Source organism: Melopsittacus undulatus, unplaced genomic scaffold (genome assembly GCF_012275295.1).
Source record: "Melopsittacus undulatus isolate bMelUnd1 unplaced genomic scaffold, bMelUnd1.mat.Z mat_scaffold_49_arrow_ctg1, whole genome shotgun sequence".
NCBI lineage: Eukaryota > Metazoa > Chordata > Aves > Psittaciformes > Psittaculidae > Melopsittacus > Melopsittacus undulatus.
The window spans coordinates 633,600-650,299 of record NW_022994370.1 but is presented as its reverse complement, the minus strand read 5'-3'; the positions used below and the strand labels follow the sequence as shown (position 1 = coordinate 650,299).

Sequence of the window (16,700 nt, the reverse complement as noted above, 5' to 3'; positions counted from 1 at the left end):
TGCTCATTCCCTCTATTTTCCCCCAAAACTCTCTCCTGGGCAGCCTGACACAGGCCGGGTGAAGCCCTTGTGCTACTCACCATGCTGGGCACGACCAGGGGCACGCCAGGCAGAGGGCTGGCTGCAGTGCCTGTGCCAGGGCTCAGCACCACAAAGGCAAATCCCAGCTTCCCACTGTTCTGCAGGGTCACTGCTGCTTCCAAGACTTTGTTAAACACCTGAGGAGAGGACAGAAGAGCAGCAAGTTACAGGCACACATCTGCTGCTCACAATTTCATTCCTCTTCCATTGGGTCGAAAGCAAAGGAACACAGCCCAGAAGCAGGGAGCGCACAGGAGAGATGGGCACTGGGCTCTCTGGGTTAACCTGGACAACCCGCGACTGCAGGGTACCTGTGAGCCCTACACAGCAACAGGTATTTGTGGCAGAGGTGCAATTACAACCATGGAAACATCAGTAAGAAACCAAGTAGGGGACACAAGCCCTCTGCACTTGAAGGTGTCACCCAACAGCGAGCTGAAACACAGGAGGAGGCACTGAGGCATTTCAGGAGAAAAGGCACCTGCATACAAGTATTTGTGGGCAAAATACAAGCCAAAAGGGAGACAAACAGGGCAACGCACACATGGCCAACAGCTGGAAACAGCTGTGGGGTTGTAACTAGAAAGAAGTACAGTGAGGGTTATTCTGGGACATTCTATCCAGCTACAGTGACTGGAAGCCCAAGTCAGCTGCCTCCTTGGCCGATGAATCAGGAGCATTAAAAGAGAGCACCTCCTTGCACCTCTGGCTTTAGGAGCCCATCAGCGGATGGACATCTGAGGGACACATCCCTCTGGAGAGCAACACTGGGATCCTGCCTGCCCCAGGAGGCAGCGGTAGTTCCCTCCAAGAGGAGGGATTCCCAGCTTTGGGCTGGGCTGGAGATGGCCATTAAACACCAGCTTGGAGCTATCACCCAAACGCTGGACTTCCGAGCCACAGAGCCAGCAAAGCAGCTGGGAAGGAGGGAGAGCCCTTGACCTGGGTGGGCAGCAGCCCACCAGTCATGGCTGGAGACAAGGAGCTCTGACAAGAGCAGCGTGCGGTACCTGCAGCCCGCAGTCGATCTCGGTGGTGTCCAGGAGGTAGCTGATGCCTGAGGCCTCCCCACGCAGAGCCACCTCGTAGCAGGAGTCCAGACCTCTCTCCGGATACACCATGCTGAAGGGAGCCTCAGGAACTCCTCTGTTGAGCAGGAGCACCTGCAGCAGCAGCAAGAAAGCAACATGGAAATACATGAAGAATCCTCTTTACTTACTGAAGGCTCACTTCTTTTCTACTTTAGCAATTAACATCTGTAAAAGGCAGAAGATGCTGAGTGCTGCTGCCAAATACAACAGGACAAGTTCTGCCTCAGGGCTTTTTCATGCAAAGCAGGGATAACTTCACACAAACAGAGCCACTCTGGCCTTATTCCCCTGACACAGAACACTCCACTTGACCTGCAGTGGCAAGGACCTGCTCAGCACCACCAACCTGATTCAGACCCATCCCACACCTCCACCAGGCTCACTGCTGCCCACGAGCCATCCGGATCCACCCCATGCTCTGCCACCCGTCCTGCTCACCCCGTAGCTGTGACTTGAGCCAACAAACACCTTCCTGACGCTCACCTGGTCACAGCTGAGTTCCACCTGGGGCCCGACGCCTTCCCCGCTGATGCACAGGGGCAGCCTGGTCTCACAGCCTGTGGAGGGAAATCTCTGTGAGCGCAATTCCTTCTGCTACCCGGCACTTTCCAGGTTGTCTCAGTGCTGCTGCTGGTCCCTGGCCTGCATGGAACCACCTCCAGATGCTCCAGGAGAAGATACGGGACCCATCTCGTCCCTCAGGAGATCAGCCTTGGGGCTGGTTTCTCATTTCTAACCAACCCCCTGGGATGGTGTCTCAGAGAACCACAGAATGGTTTGTGTTGGAAAGGACCTCAAGATCATCCACTTCCAGCCCCTTGCCATGGACAGGGACACCTTCCACTAGACCAGGCTGCTCCAAGTCCCATCCAGCCTGAACTTGAACATTGCCAGGGACGGAGCAACTTCCTTGGGCAGCCTGTTCCAGTGCCTCACCACTCTCACAGCAAACAATTCCTTCTGGATATCTAAACTAAATCTCCCCTGTTTAAGCTCAAACCCATCACCCCTTGTCTCATCCCTCCAGCCCTGGAAAACCAGCCCTCTCACTGAGCAGATCACATCAGCCAGACATGTACTGCTAACGTACACATCCCTTGGTGCAAAGGCAACTGAGATCTCAAGGCTTACAGCCAAACTCCAGGGTGGCTTCTTTCCCTTAGATTTGCTAGAGATGACAGAGCACAAGATCTTCAGTCTGAAAGCTGCTCTCAGCCACTGAAGCCTGAATCCTGGCTCAAATTTTGGACGAGATCTCACTGCCATCCCATTCTACTCTGCACACAAGGCGAGCAGCACCAGGAGGAGGAGAGAGCCACGCAACCAAGACTCATCTTGGAGGTAAATGGTCTACAGGCTCCTGGTGCTCCTTCATTAAAGCTGTGTGTGTTGCAAATGCTGGCAAAACCCGTGCCAGGAAAGCTTATTCCTTCACTACTTTGTCTCTTCTGGGGTCAGGAAGCCAGAGCCAGGCATCCTGAGCCCTGGCCTCAGACAGGAGACCACCGGGAACCGCAGGGACAGCAGCATGTGCCAGCACTGTCCTCTTGAGCCCTCCAGAGCTACACGAGATCCCAGTGGGCTGGAAGAGTGTTTGTACCTCCTCGGTGGGAACAGGAGCAGGAGGAAGGAGCTGTACCTGAGATGTCACAGTAGGCTGCCTCTTGGTAGACTCTGGCTTCTTTGGGCTTAAAGATCACCTTGATTTCAAGTGAAGAATTTGGCAAGATATCTCCCTCCTGAAACAGAAGTGACAGCAAACCATTTATCTTCAAACAGCACATTCTTGTTGCCACTACAGCCCTGTAAGCCTTTATTTAGAGCATCAGCAAAGAGCAAGGAGCAAGCAACACTTGTCAACAGAATTTAGAGGAGAGCTTGGAAGCAGCTGCAGAAACACCTTCCAAAGTCCCTCACCTTTACTGGCACCTGGAAGGGGCTTTTGTTACCCTCAGAAGAGACTGAGCTCTGGCTCAGGGATTTAAGTCTGGGCCACACTACCAGTTTCTGCAACTGTCTGCTGCTTCCTCAGGGTCTTCTCTCTCTGCTGCTCTCCCACAGGATCCTGGCACTGGTGCTCAGGCCCAGGAAGCCTTGTCACACATTCAGCAGGCACCCCTGGTTTCTATAGGCTCTCAATTCCTCCAACTGCCTGAAGCAAAGGCACCTCGTACAGCCCTTCAGCCCCTAGCATTACAAATACACTTGACGTAAGTAGCTACACCTCTGGCAACCGTAATAACGCTCTACAGGAATTCAATATTGAGTTGACGGAAGCAGATAAAAAGAACAGAGTCATTTTTCTATCAGCACAGCCAGGCTCTGATTCCGCTCTGCTCTTGGCTATTCTCAGGAATTTGTCCAGAAGAGCCTTGAACTGACTGGAGCCTCCAGCACTCCTGCAGCATCAATATTTACTAGCTATGGTTCTGCCACTGACACAGCACTGACAGCTTAGAGGACAGCCCCACAAAAATTAAAGAGCTACAACATGGGAAGTTATTGGCCTGCAGCTGCAAGTAGTTCCCTGATGCACAACCTGCTATGAGTCAGGAGAACACGGGCAAGGACAGGCAGAGAAGAACCCTTTCAAACACCAACCGCCAGTAACTGCAAAAGTCTGAAAGAGTAAAGTCACTTGGATTCTTCTCAAAACCTGCACAAAGTCCCCATGTGGGACAGGAGACACTGCCCATGACACAAAGCCCTTGCTGCCCCAGCCTCCTCCCATTCCTGCATCCCCATTCCTCTAGCCAGGGCAGCTGGAGCTGGCTCAGGGCCTCAAGGCATCTGTCTGACTCTGCAGTTGATCCCGGCCCCAGATAACCCAAACTCAACATCACAACGCTGAGCTGCCACTGCACCAAAAAGTACAGCTTCAGCAAGAACCTGGAGAACACTGCAAAGGTGCATCTCAAACACTGAGGAGTGCAAAGGAGAGCCCGGCAGGGTTACTGCGAGTGCCCAAGGCCCTGGGGGCATTATTTGCTCCATACCGAGACCACACTGACTGCTGCCATCATTCTGTACACACTCTTTAACTAGTGCAGGAGGGAGCTTAGAGCTTTGGGCACGTGCCATTGCTTCCGTTACAAGCTAATCAGAGGAGGGTGCAGCACACACACCCTCTTGCCAGGGATGATGCCTTGCTGGCCACCAAGCACCACAAAGCCATCCAGTGAGGCACCACGATCATCACAAGGGACACATCTCCATACATCCAAGGTGCTGCTGGGTCCCAAGGCACAGCCAGATTAGACCTCTCTAAGGCACCTGAGGAACAAGCTTATGGGCTAGCACTAAAGCCTCTCCTTTTCTAGGGATCAGCACAGCTCTCAGGAACAATCCTGATACAGCACCCCCACTGGAGCCTTGCATTCATAGCCTCCATCCCAAGAGAACTGACCCAGCACTTAACAGGCTCAGGTCTCCTGAGCTCCTGACAGGAAATCCCCATCCAGCAGGATTCAGTGTATTGGCATGGAAACTTTTGGCAGTCTCTCCACAGAGACATTCCCTGGATCAGCAGGGAAGCTGTAAGCCAGAGCGTTTACCTCCGATGATGGAAGGCCAGGAGACATCATCAGTTACACTTTATCCTACTATTCCATGGCCAAACCACATTCTTGAAAGACAGACCTATACTGGGAAACCCTTCGGCACTTCTCCCTTCATTACTGCTCTAGGGCAGACCACAAAAGCAGAACACTATTTCTCTCGGGAAATTACAATAGGCTGTTGAAGAGGTTCTTCACATGCCTGCTACTCCCCAGCAAAAAGAACTGCTGGATAAAAGGATGTGCTTCATCCCCCACCCTTGCACACTGGTGACACATGCGGATGAGCCTCGGGACACCTCAGGAGCCAGCGTTCTGCCCACGAGAGCAGGTTCTCTAGAGGATGGCAGCTGAGGCAGAGTATAGAGAACTACCACGGATGCTACCCAGGACAGCAATAAAGCTCTGCAGTGCTCTCAACAGGACACTGCAACACTCCTGGCTTCACGGCAGGCTCAGGCTGTGAGGGCAGGTGCCCTAAAACACAGACGGTGGCTGCCTGGTGATACAGCACAAACCCCTCAGCTCTCAGACCCTGGCTTTGCTGCACCAGAAAGCAATGGCACCCAGGAGGGGATGGCACACCACAACTCACAGCTACACAAGTGATCCCTGGGCGAGAGCCAACGCTAATTACACACAGATCCTATTGCTCCTTCCTCAGCCCCTAAATGGTGACAATCTGTGAGACCCCCCCCAGGCTGCCGAAGAAGAAGCTGGCCTTCAAAAGCTGCCCACCACCAGCTGGGGCTGCCCAAGCCACTTGCTTTGCTTTGCAGAGGTGGAAGGTGAGCCACGGAAACCAAGCCAGTGCTCACAGCAAAGAATACCCAAAGACAGAGCTGGCAGAGGCAGCACCATCATGACATCCAGAGAGCATCCTCTTAGTTCAGGGCACTCAGGAGAAAGGCAGTGCCAAAGCCAACATCTGCCTCTATCCACAAATGACTCAACTCTCAGCTCCCACTGGAAATGGGGCCTCTGCCAAAACCTGAAGGGCTCTGCAGGATCCTCTCATTTGGATGGGGACCAGCTTGGCTCCCAGCTGAGGTGGACATTTGCAGGAACAAACAACACCGCTACCTGCTGGCCCAGCCTCTGGATCAACAACAGCAGCACTTCCATATCCTGCACAACAGCTCCTTCCCCATGGGCCTGGAAGCTGCTCCAAATGTTCCCCCTCACATGGCAAGTCGCAAAGCACTGCCTCCTCTGTCCTGGTCTGATCTGCAGCCAGGACTTAACCCTAGACATGCTGAAGTGACCTGATGCAGCTTCTGCAGACAGCAACACCTGAAATACAGGCAGCTGATGCTCCACTTAGCAAAGCTGCTGCACAAGCCCTGCAAAGCCATCCTACCCACAAAGCACTTCCAACACCACTGTCCCTCCACCAGCTTCCTAACCTCTGCAAGCAATCACTTCCTCCAGTCACTTGTCACCAGGGGTTGATGATTTCTAGAGGGTGCTCCCACAAACCACAGGCAATTGGTGCCAACAAGAGAGCAGCTGCTTCTGGCCAGTACATCCGAGGCAGCAAGGTCCCACCTCTGGGGGGGCCTCCCCAGCACATTCAAGAGCAGTGCAAGAAGGGGGTTGGTCCAAGCTCAAAGTTACAGGGCCATCGACAGACAACACGGTGTGGAAGTCAGTGGCAGGGGATCTGCACATTCTACATGTGTAAAAGAGGGGAAAATACTGTCAGTTGGAGTAAAGACACACACATGTCAGGGGGAATGCAGGACACCAGCAAGACTCTCCATGGGAAAAGGACTGTTCCATAAAGAATGGAGGTTCATGGAAATCAAGAGACTGATAACACTGCACAAGACAGCAGGGGAGAGACTCCTGTAGGAGCCTGCTTTGATTCAGCCCTACAGCAAACCATGTAACAGGAACACGGCCATTTAGGAAAGGTTTCCACACACAGCTTGGGGCCAAGCTACACTTCACGTCTCTACATCATCACATCTTGATGTGGACAGGACTCAGCCACAATTCCAGACCTCCCCTTAATGCACCTCAGGAGCTCAAGAGCAGCTTAAGCTCATTGTGGAGACACAGCAACTGGAATGAAGCAGGAGCCCTGGGGCACACTCCAGAACCAGCTCACACACCACAGGATGCTCTGAAGGCTCAGCTCAGCAGCTCCCACTGTCCCCAATATCCCTGCTGCTCTGACACAGTCTCTTGCTCACATCGTGCTGCTGCCAGCTACAGTGCTGTGAGACCGCACTTGTGCTGGCACTGGTGGCTCTCAGCCTTACATGCGCTGCAGGAGCAAGCAAGAAGAGAAACAGCAGCCCCCTTCCTCAAAAAACAAAATCAAAACATAAACTAGTTTCACCCACTGGAAAAGAAAGAAGAGGTTGGGATTATTCCAGGCTTCACTCCAAGATGAGAAGGGATGTTGCACTGCTCAGACAGCAGCCATTCTTCAGCTCAGACCATGTGAATACCCACAGCAACGGCTCTGGCTGATTGAAGGACATGGGGGTTTTGCTTGCATCACCAGGAAAGTGAGCAGTTTTCTCTACCTATCTGCAGTAGAACTCAAAAAGCTTGTTTAAAACCTGCCAGCCTCGTGTCCAGGCTCACAGACGGCACTGGAAGGGACACTCAGATGTGGTATACATCCAGGTTTTAGGAATGGATTGCTGTCCCCCCGATTAAACTTGGGCTCATTTGGACTCCTTTTCCACAGGAGATCATTTCATTCTGCAGGTCAGGATGTAAACTAACAGTGCACCAGTGTCCCTTCTTCACCCCCATGCGCTACATGGAAATGTGTCCTTACAGAGAGTAACTGATACCTCTGAACACTGTGAGGACACTCATGAAGTGCCCTTGAGTCACAGCCCCTTGCAGCAGAGCCCAGCCTGGGGTCGGCTCTTGCTGCTGCTCAGAAATGCTTTCTGCAACAAGCGCCCCCAGCCTCACCAGAAACCTGAAGTCTCCTCTCTTGGCACATGGAGCAGCTGACGTGGGATCTGCCAAGGGACCTCATTCAGAGAGGAGAAGGACGAGGAGCAGGAAGGAAGGTTCTCAGCCATCACTTACCATGGGCACAATGGTGAAAATATCACTGCAGAAAGGCATGGAGTCTCCCTGCACCTCTGTCCCCTGGCTCTGGGAGGTGCAGACGGGAAGGGAAGGGTGTTCTCTGAGAGGGGGGACCACCCCGTGCTCCTTAGGAACATCAACCAGCTTGTCCTCTTCCTGCCTCTGCAGCCTGTGCCATGGGAGAGACGAACCAAGCAGATCATTGAAGAAGCAGCAGATTTGCAGAGCCTGTTGTGTCTGTGCACAAGCAGCAAAGCACTTGGTGAGGAAGAGCAGCAGGTCAGCACGGGGCTGGACCCTGAGACACAGGCTCCCCCATGGATCCCATTATTCCCAGCACAGCAGCGAGTTTTACTCCTCACTGACAAGCTCATCAGAGGTTTCTTAAAGCTGGCAGCCCTCAAGAAAAAGCCTCCTGCACTGGGAAGGGAGAAGCAACCAGGTTTCAGCTGCACGTTACCAGCAGCACACTTTTCCCCTTCCCTTTTGCACCCACAGGGATGAGAAGACAGTATCTGCACTGCCTTGCGCCAGAGGATCCCGGTTGCACTTCCAAAGCAAACCAATGGGTTTGGCATCCCACCACTTCAGTGACACAAATGTGTTTCTGTGCATGAAAACAGAGGTGCCAAGAGAGGAAGGGATTTTGCCCAGCATCACCCAGGAAAGAAGTCAGGACCAGCATCTCTGAATGCAAACCCTAACGCTGAGACTTGAACCACCTCATCTTTTCCCTCATTTTGGCCTCCTCTGCAGAGCTGCAATGCAGTTAACCTCTGCCTTTATTGCTGGTTGCAGCAGAAATCATTCTAGTGGTTAGAGATCACAAGCGGGAGATGAGAGGGGAGCAGTGCTGCACAGTGGCTGCTCCTTACTGGGAGCCTGAAAAGTCGCACAAGGATTCCCCAAGTCAGAAGCTTTTAAGTCTCATTCCAGTTCATCCCCCCAGGCTGTCAGTGTTTCTCTGCTGCCTGAAATGGCAATTTCAAAGCTTCACCAGAGGCACCCTTGGAAGAACCTGCCCCATCTCTCACCACCAGGACACAGGTTGCTGAAGCCCAAAAGCACTTCCAAGTCCTGGCTGCCCTCCCTTCCCTGCACAGCCCTCCCCCTCCACATCTGCCCAGCCGAGGAGCAGGCCAGAAACACCTCCTTGGGGCCAGAAACCAGGACACTGGAAGGCAATTCCCCAGCCTACAGCAGGACGGCCTCCACCTTCTGGGCCAACCGAGCACTGTATCCTGCGTGTGGCTGGAAAAGGAGCCTGACACCTTATTAAAGAACAAACTGCTTGAGTATCATAAGAGTTGTGCCACCTGCAGCTCTTCAGTGCTACTGCTCAGTGCAGTCCCAGGTACCGAGTGCTGACACCTGCCTCAGTCTCATGGACCCTCCGCAGTGCACGCAGCTCTGAACTCAATAGTTTTGTGGCTCCCAAACACAAATTTGCCCTCTGAGGCAAACCAGTGATTGCAATCAACCTTCTCTCCCCAAAACATCATCCTCAGCTGTAGCACGGGTGGGACTGGAATGGCAAGGGTTAAGCTCCACGCTGTGCATGGCTCTGTCTGCCCTAATCCCTTCAAAAGCCCCAAGAGCCCTCTGAGGCTGTGTGTTAGTTTTCCCCTGGGGCATCTATCTTGCTGGGAGGTATCTCTCAAACAAACCTCAGCTTCTGCCGCTCCTCCTCTTCCTCATCAACAAAACGCTTCCACTGGAAGTGGGCTGTGATGCCACTCTGGTTGTGGATGACCAGGGAACTTTGCTTTGACAGCGTGAGGGAAGTCTTCTCAACTGTCAAGGAGCTCTTGTCCAGCCTGATGTTGGCATTTACAGCTGTTCCACAGAGGCTTTTGTGAACATCTTCACCTGGAACAAAGCAAAGGCAAAGTCTTGGCTCATCTCACTTGCTGATGGAAGTACAAGGAACGGGGCAATCTGCAGGCAACAGGAGAAAGAGCTGCAGTTCTGAGCTGCATCAGCAGTTCCCCACATCAGGACATTTATCGTATCCTGACAGCTGCACATGAGATGGCATGAGGATGTCCTGGCACCACCTTAGGCACCTTATTTTGGGGGGTGTTCGTGGAGATTTTATCCCCAAGGTGACAGCATTTACAGTGAGACTTTGCAGATGTGCCCGGGTGCCCTTTGGGCTGCCATCCCACTCAGGTCATAGGGAATTCTACATCCAAGTCACTCAGTGATGCTGAGGAGCCCACCTCAGTCATGGCTTGCCCAGGCTCTCCTGCAGGCAGGAGATGCCCCCACTCTCGTGTCATCCTCATCTCCTGCTCCTCAAATATTGGCCATAGCTCTCATCTCAGAAACCAAGCGGGAACATTTGAAATGAAATGGACAAGGGCAGAAAGAACAATGGCAAGTACAGAGCAGCTTCTGTGCTGAGCTCTGCACTCAACAGGGTGCTATGGGGCCCTCAGATCCATCTGCCAACTCCTTCTTTTGCTCCTGCTGCTCTCACAGCCAAGTGCCTCACCACTGCCAGCACATTCTCCCTTGTCAAACGTGCTGCTGTTACCACTTCACCACTGGAGAAGTGAGTCCCTTCACTAGGGTAAGTGTCCGCTGGAAAGCTGGAGACTTCCAGCATCAGAGCAACACGCACAGCAGCACAGCCATTCCCAAGGGTTTCTCCAAGGTCCTGTTCACCACCTACCTTCAGACATCATTACACCCTCACATTACTGACTCCAGCCCTAGCAGCAGCTTCTTCCTAAGCCTCACCATTAAATAACTGCTGCTCACAAGGGGGGTTCTACAGAATCATTCCCAGGCTACAGCAAAGCTCAGAGCACCCTAATAGCTACTGCTGCCACACTCACTGCTCCTCACAGTCACAAGTCCTCAGCATAGCCCAGCTCTCGGCAGAGCACCCACTGTACCCGTGCATCACATCACAAGAAGAGGGTCTCTACCTCAAAGGCCTTGCCAGGAACTGTAACACAACACATCAGGATGAAAAGCAATGACCAGTCAGGAGAGCTCTATGGGACAAGTTGCAGGCTCTTCAGACAGCTCTCTTGCACATTAAAAGCCATCCTCCTTTTCAATCAGGCTCCTTGCTATGCCTTCTTCCCCAGCGGAGCACCCAGAATATTCCCCATCGCCCCCTGTGCACTGTGCTTAGGAAGAATCTGCTGCCTTGTTACAGGCTGAAATATTCCAGCACAGCAATATCTGGCAGCCAGCATGGAAGCTTTGCTCTACCCAGCGTGAAGGAGTCTTGCAGAAGGGATTCAACAGGACAATGAAGCCATCAGACGATGATGGCAGACACTGCTCTCTTTGGAAGGACACACCAAGGGTGCACCAAGCACTTACCTGTGTCATAGTGAACAATCATGGGACTTGTATAAACACCGGTCTTTGGTGGGTGAAATTCCACCGTGACTTGCATCGCTTCTCCAACGCCAAGAGTCCCAATGGAGGGATCCACAGAGAAAGGGCTGCCAACACAAAGAGAGAGATCTGGGCCCTCCATTAACTTTGCAGTCTAGTTCACTTCAGCTCTCTTGTGCAAGCAAGGAGCAAGCAAACCACAGGCGGTACAAGAAAACCAGAGCATCCAGGATCAGAAACAGAGCGGGTGACTCTCCCTGCTGAAGAATCCCATGCAGAAGAACCCTGCAGAGGATCCCGTGGTATAACATGACCTCAGCCCCCCATCCTCTGCACACAGTTCTCAGCTCTTCACCTCTGCCATCCAGTTACTCACAATTCTACGGTTTTTGTGTAGCTCACTTAAACTTTTGTAATGCTTCCCATTTCTTTATTGCAAATCAGGACTGAAATAGTTCATTGCTGAAGTTCGGGAACTCTTAAAACCCTTGTCAAGGAGCTCTCAACACATGCTCTGTCACCCAGTAGAGTAGTTGGCAAGTGCATTGCAAATAGATGCTAGACTTCACTGGGTACTTATTGTGGTGGTGACAACTAGGCCTGGAAATCCCAGAAGGAAACTGTACAGTGATTTACAAGTTCCTGCCCATGGAGCTCCACAGGGAAAAGCAGCAGCCTGCTTAAAGAGCACCCTAGAAGCCTGCTTAAACAGCCTTGCCAGCCTTTGGCAGAAGCTCCTCTCAGACCCTCGTGTTTCACAGGAGACAAGTTGAAAGTCTTCTGAATCCCGTTTCCTGGAGAAGAAACTGAAGCAGCTCAGGTGCACCAACTGAGACGCAGCAGGTCTTTGGTGCGTTCTTAACCTCAGCTCCTGCGCTGAGACCTCTGGGACCAAGCAACTCTCAACTCCCAGCCAACTGAACCGCCTGCCTTGCGGATGCAGTGTCATAAACACATTCCCCTCTCCAGTGCAGCAAACTGGAAAACCAGTGACTGGCTTCTGAGACCAACAGGAACAGGACAGGCTGTCTGCAACACAGTTCACCTCAGGCATTTGATGACGGGACCACCAGACTACAGTGAACTTGTGGCCTCCAGAGACCGGGTGTACTTGGTTCCTAGTGGTATGGAACCATTTCAGAAGGTTATTTGTGACCACAAGGGTGCAAACCAGCTACTCAGCTACTTGAGCCCTCTCCAGGAAATGTGGGAGAGAGACAGCTCCAGGAGAAAAGGCCCCCAGCCCTTTGCAAATGCACCAGGCACTTGGAGCATCTTTCACCTGCTGCCCTCCTTAGGCTTTCTGGTAGTCCACTTCTGAAGCCACCACCTGCTCCTCTCCACTTCAGAGCTCATTCTGCTTAGGCATATTTGGTCCCAGGCACCAGACCAAGCCCACAGGGAAAACAAAGGCCCTGGACCACACACTCTTATTGCCAGGGCCTCCAGAGCAATTGCTTTCATCTATGATCTCTGCTTGCTAATACTAGACACAGCTGCTGATCAACTCCTCAGTGCCTCTCACCAGCTCATTGCTTGCCCATTTCTTGATGCTGCCTTTGGGCTCCGTGACCTGAGCCCCTCGAGCTGTCCTCTGCCACACAGCACCTTCTGCAGCACTCCAGCTGCCTTCCTACCTTGGCTCTTCCAATCCAACAGCATCAGATCTGCAAGATGCTGCCTTGGAGACACCACTGCACTGTAAAACTTGCTTGCAGAGCTTTCTCAAAACACCGTAAGCAATGGCAAAACCCCACGTGTCCTGCCCATGTCCAGCACCTCAGATGCTCTGCCTCCTTTTTCTCACTGTTTACAACTCCATGAGCACACAACAGCGTTTTGCACAAGAGATGAGCTCCTTTACCTCAGAGTGGTGATGCTGTAGCAAGCCTCCCGCTTCCCCACGTTGCGCACCAGCAGAGTCTTCTGGGTGCTGAACCTGACTGGACACTCGGAGAAGTTCAGCTGCTCAGGGAAGTCCAGGCTGGCTCGGGCACCTATGGCTCGGATAGGCACAAAGAACTTCTCCCTCTCTGTGATGATGATAAGCTCCTCAAAATAATCCTGCAGGGAAAGAAACAAGCTCAGCACAGTGCCTTTAGCACCATGCCCGTGCCAGAAGAACTGCTGCTGGTTTCTGTGACTCTCACAGTAGCATTCCATAATGTACTCGCACTTTTTACCTTCATGGCCTTTCATTACAGATTATTTCACAAGCAGGGGCAGCCCAGGGACCATGGGGCAGATCCTCTGTAGTTTTCTAGAGGCATGCTGCTTGAGGATAGGACAGACTATTCAACTACATTTAAGCAGCAAACACAAGATGAGTAAAAGGCCATGCACAGGCAGCAGACTCTCAGCCCTCAAGCCAACAGACATTCCATTAAATATTCCACCACTGAAGGACAAAAGAGCCTGAAACGAGGCAAGAGCCTCCAGCCTATGGGAGCACAACCTTCAGCACCAGCAAAGAGTCTCCCCCAGGTCTAGATCCAGTGCAACCCCACTGAACCCAGGACACTTCTTCAAACCCACATCCAGATGCCTGCTTTGGAATCCAGCCCTGCAGGTTCACCTCCCCTCAAGGCATCATCTCTCAGGACCTCCACTCTCACCTTGTTCTCATCAGGTCGGAAAAGGATGCGGTAGGTTGAAGACGTGCCCGGGGCTACCTTATAGTCCTCATCACTCGGGCTGATCAACTCAAAGTAAGGAGAGTTCCCCAGGATGACGTTCAGCAGACGAGGAACCTGCACGAAAGACACACAACTATGATTTTGTCACTTGGGGAAACTTGAGAAGGGACCAGGACAGGCCACGTGACAGCCTCCTTACCACCTTCCCAAAACACTTTTAAGCTCTGAAGGTACACGCACGGAACACACAAGGCTGGACTTGAATCCCCTTTAACTGCTCCTGCTAAGCTAGCCTCTTTCCACTGCTCTTCCCTGTGCTTTGACAGGCACTTGCACACAGGTGGCTGAACAGGCTGAGAGAGGAAAACATGGCCTGCCAGAAACCAAGACTGACCAAAGAGCCACCAGGACACGGTGCACACTCGAGGTAAAGCATGACAGCAGGCAAGGACTGCACAGCCCTCGACAATCCCATCAGTCCAGGGCTTTTCAAGGGGGAAGCATGCTGGCTCAAAGAGCTCCTTTGGGTAGATACCACCAGTGCACGGCCAAAACCAGAATCCCCAGCATGGGAACATTTTCCCCATCTTGCAGAATAACGCTGGTGAGACATTTTATTCTGCATGCGCTGCACTGCAGCAGGGAACTTGCTCTGCTGCACACCATGTGAATTCCACTGCTCTCCTCTTCCAGCCAGTGCTCACCTCCACAGCCCAGCACTTACCCTGTCTTTGTTCCTCAGAGCTAGCGACGCTATGTAGAACTGGTGGGGAATGTAGTTCTCAAACACCACCTCGGATGGGAAAGGCTGGAACGACCTCTGGTCCCGATCAACGGCTGAGAACTGCAGATGCAAGACAGCAGAGAGAGCTTCAGCTGCTGGGAGAAAGATTAACGAAGGAAGATCCCACACTCATCTCCAGTAAATACAGTCTCTTGGTGACTACATCTGCCCAGCTCACGCTAGGAGATGGCAGCTCACCCACCTCTGCTCTCAGCTCAGCAAAGGGTTCTGGACCATGCTGAGCACCTCAAGCTAAGAAGCTCTTTTGGAGGCTCTTTCTTCAGGTTGCCTTCTCCCACAGGCAAAGCAGCGCTCACCTCCAGCAGAGCCCTCTGCTAAGTCTGCTCGCTCAACTCCAGACACTTGCTGGAACCAGCCACCAGCACTCGGGGAGCAGCAAAACCCAGCAGTTTCCATGAGCCTCCACGGAGAACAAGTTGCAGGTGAACTTTCCCTCTGGGACAGCGACACTGAGTCCCACACATCCCACATATCTTTTTTGATGAGAGCCGAGGAAAACCAGGCGGAAGACACCAAGTACCAGGGAGGAAAGGCCAACAAGAAAGTAACAGGGCAGTTGGGAAACAGATAAATGAGGTGAATGCTGGATGGGGATGAAGTTCAGCTCTTTCCCCAGCATTACTGGGCAACTTGAGCTAGGCTGCAATTCGTATCCCGTTCCCCAGGAGCTTTAAGTTGCTGCTTCACTGTATTCTATCACTGCTGGTTTATTTAACAGCACTGCAGAAGCAGCTCTGAAAAGTACACACAAAGAACAAATGCTGACCAGCAGAGGCATTACTTGGAGATAATTCCTCCCTGCTTGGTCTCCCCTCTCCCAGCTGCACTGCTGCCACTCGAGACACACAGGCAGGTCTCCTGCTGCCCCACAAAAGCCACGGTCAGGCTGAGGCCAGAAGCTGTAGCACTGCCAGTTATTTGGGCGCCGTCTTACGTGTTCCCACCTCATGTGCTGTCTGGGGCAACCCTGAACTGATGTGCTACAGCTCACTTGCTGGCAACACTTCTGCTCAACAGCCTACCTCAGTCGTCCACCCACCTGGACTGGCTGTTACACTGAGCAGTCCTGCAAGAAAAGCAGCTTTAAACATCCATCTAAGAGAGCACTGATCCAGGGAAAGCGCATCCACTCTCCTCTGCCCAGGGCGATTCCCGGCTATCCAGCAGCCTGAAAACTCAAACACCCTGGAAGGGCTCCCACGCCTTCTTCCAACCCATTCATGCATTAGTGCAATTGGGTTTCTTACAGCTTAAGTAATTGCCACAGGCCCTCAGCCTTCAAAGGTCACTACTGCCACCACTGAGGGAGTCCTGTGACCCCCAAGCACATGGCAGTTGACTACACCCAAAGCCAGAGGTGGGTCTTTGAACAGCAGGATGTAGAAACAGCAGCTCCTGCCCTTGTGTCCTGCCCCAACCCTACCCCCAGTAGCTTTAGCGACGGTAGCTCAACTCCAGCAAAAACCCACCCACCAACTGCAGCACAGGTTTCCATTGGCTTCCTGCAGATCAGGACTTCAATGGCTCACTGCAAACACACGTTTTTGCCTTTCCCCCAGCAGACAGAACTCCACCACCCCACCATCGGAAATGACAACAGGACCTAATCATCAAGCTGCTTGGGTGAGGCTGGGGCAAGTCAGCCACAAGCACGTGCCCCTTCTAATAGCACGTCAAACAGCAAGGAAAAGTCCAGGGAAACGCTACCTTTTGATGGCAGACTTCACCCATGTTCCCGAAGCTGGGCAGTCCGGGCCGCCTCATCCTCCGTCCTCGGCCAGCCTTTGCTTTGCTGCTGAGTAGACTCTTCTGCCTCTCTGACCGAGCTTGGATTACAGATTCTACCGACTCTGCTCTCTTAATCCATCCGCCTTCTGGAGACCTCATGGGCTGGGGGGTCTTGCAGCTGGCCATGTCGGGGCAGAGCTCAACCTGGAGAAGAGCAACAACTGTGACAATTTCCACACAACCCCAGAAGCGTCCTTAAAACTCCCACACCCATGGAAGCCTGGAACCCACCACCTAGGGAAGGGCCTTAAAACTCACCCACATCCCAACCCCCTGCCATGGCCACAGACACCTTCCACTAGGAGCATCTTGCTCCAAG

At 52.7% G+C, this 16,700-nt stretch overlaps 1 long non-coding RNA gene across 1 annotated transcript; it reads right to left on the bottom strand.

Moving 5' to 3' along the window:
• Positions 1 to 1,667: 1,667 nt before the first annotated feature.
• Positions 1,668 to 7,816, bottom strand: LOC117438556 (uncharacterized). Its single transcript, XR_004550884.1, has 3 exons — positions 7,790 to 7,816; positions 2,812 to 2,911; positions 1,668 to 1,729 (listed from the first exon to the last, which is right to left on the bottom strand). It is a non-coding gene; the product is annotated as an uncharacterized lncRNA (long non-coding RNA).
• Positions 7,817 to 16,700: the final 8,884 nt, after the last annotated feature.